Consider the following 2,343-nt stretch of genomic DNA (forward strand, 5'->3'; position numbering starts at 1 on the left):
TCATTTCACCCTGAAGCAATTCTCATTTTGTTATTTATTGAAATGGGTGTAAAGTCTGAAAAGAGAAAATACATAAGCTTTTATAAATAATATAACTTGTAAAAATTAGCCAAAGTAACTGCATTGACACAAAAAAAAGTAATAAATGAACCTGGAAATTATAGACTTCGTGAATTTTATGAAAAGTTATGGAATCCATTCTCAAAGAAAGAATCATGAACCGCTTGATTCCTAAGTCGAATTTTCCAAGACATGTTTTCTCAGATTCAGCTCCTTCTGTGCGGAATGCTCTTTCAGCGGACACCAGACACCATAATTCTCTGTCCTCCTTTAAAAACCCTTTGAAGACAGAGTATTTCCTTTCAGTATTCTGTGAGTGATTTATATATGTATAAGCGCTACTGAGCACTTTTGGTGGGAAGGGGCGCTATAGAAATTACGCATTATTATTATCATTAATATTATATTACCTATTATTATTATTATTATTATTATCATTATTATTAAATGTTTTATTATTATCAATATATTATATTAATTACTACCACTACTAGATACTACTACTGCTACCAACAAAAACAGCAATAGCGAAATAAAAACATTTCAGGATGAAACGTCAAACTCTGTTATTGGATCTCAGAATATCTGGTCACGTTTACATTAAATTCTACCAACCAACTTACCAACTTAACCAACCTATCCATGCCATAACATCAGAATCTTTGATGATAGTTGAGATTGATGAAAAACAAACGTACAGCATTTTTAAAAAATCATTCAGCAGGCTTATTTTGATACGATGTTCATTTAATCTGATTGGTTTTCAAAACAAAAAACAAACAAAACAAACAAAAATACTGAGGCACTGGAACCAGGGTTGCCAGTTTGGCATTTTAAATGCCAGATTCCAAAAATCTGGCATTTTTGAAAACCGTTTGGCATTAGAAAAATCATTTGGCATTTGGCATTTTCATTTGGCATTTTCTTTTCTTGTATATTATACTTCAAATGACACCTTTTCTTAATTATTTCTAAACGCGTAAAAACAAACATCTTCACATTTCTTTTTCATTCTTAAAATCCAACCGTGGTGTAGTGGTTTAGCACTCCACTTAGTAGTCAGTAGGTAAATAATTACCCCAACAGGAAATTTAGTATAATTCAAAAAAAAAAAAAAAAAAAAGAAAAAGAAAAGAAAACACGCGAGCCACCAGGATATGATAGTAAATTGTCTATCAAAAGTGAGTAGTTTTCTTAGTGGGGGTGGGAGTCAACAGACTTTGGCATTTTTTTGGAGTGTTTTGGCATTTTTTGAGTCTTCCCCTGGCATGTTGTTGAAAAATAATCTGGCAACCCTGACTGGAACTGGAATAGATATCCACGATTCCTTTTGTTTGGCTTCTTCTAGATTCTCAATAATATTGAAGGACATACTGACCAGGATTAGTAAAGGAATTATTATTATTATTCATACCTTAAGATTCAATAACCCATTTTGATCTACACGCAATACAGATAGGACAGCCGGAGAAATAATGAAATCATCATGTTGATGAGCCCCACAGCAGACAGACATCAGTTTCTAAGGAGTTGTGATTCCAAAATCAAGGGCGAGGCGGAAGTTACTGGGGTCATAAAAAAATCAAGAGTCGCCTTTCCTAACCGTCACCAATGACGCTTTTGGCCCGAGTGCTGGAAACTTGCCAAAACCAATAGATACACGAAGGAGGAGAGTTTTATCCACTGGTGCTGTTTACATTGAACAGTGGGAACCCAAGAATTGAGTGAATGTGAACTTGAACATAGAGATGCGGATCGTATAGCTGCTCTGAGGCTTTGACTTTGTGATCGACAAAGAATTATCATCTGACCTCCCAATACCCAACTGATTGAATTGAGCCAGATTGTTATCTGAGATCTGGACTATTATCTCTAGACTAGATCTCTATATATAGAAATAATCAACACGCTTGAAACGAATATCTGAAAGTAATGAAAGCTCTTTAAAAAAGATAGAGACTGTTGTCTCGAGACCATCTATAGAAATCAACAAGCTTGAAAAGAATTTCCGAAAGTAATGAAAGCTCTTTAAATTTTAAATTTAAAAAAAAAAGACATTGTTTCAATAAAATCTCAATGCAATTAGCTAAAAGATTATTCTGATAATCTCATGCCTACGCTCACTAACGCCTTTTTGAAAGCATGTCAGTTTATCACAGGCCGAGCCTGTGTGGGAACGTATTTATTGTTGTGTTTCAATGTTTGTTGTTGTTTGTTTAAGTTGCCGTTATGAATTGTTTTCATGTTTGGGGTCCTTGTGAGTTCCATTCACCGTTGTGTGTT

The 2,343-nt window shown here is 34.2% G+C and overlaps 1 protein-coding gene across 1 annotated transcript in view; it reads right to left on the reverse strand.

Moving 5' to 3' along the window:
- Positions 1-1,606, reverse strand: part of LOC144980122 (uncharacterized) — a 29,294-nt gene extending 27,688 nt beyond the window's left edge. Inside the window, exons 1-2 of the mRNA XM_078927670.1 lie at positions 1,475-1,606; positions 1-55 (exon numbers count right to left, since the gene is read on the reverse strand). The exon at positions 1-55 is cut by the window's left edge and continues 500 nt beyond it. The gene's annotated coding sequence lies outside the window, so the exon portion shown is untranslated. The remainder of the gene's footprint in view (positions 56-1,474) is intronic.
- Positions 1,607-2,343: the final 737 nt, after the last annotated feature.

The sequence above is a fragment of the Berghia stephanieae genome, chromosome 1, assembly GCF_034508935.2.
Source record: "Berghia stephanieae isolate SIO BIC M18660-M18661 chromosome 1, UCSD_Bste_1.3, whole genome shotgun sequence".
In the NCBI taxonomy this organism is placed as follows: Eukaryota; Metazoa; Mollusca; class Gastropoda; order Nudibranchia; family Aeolidiidae; genus Berghia; species Berghia stephanieae.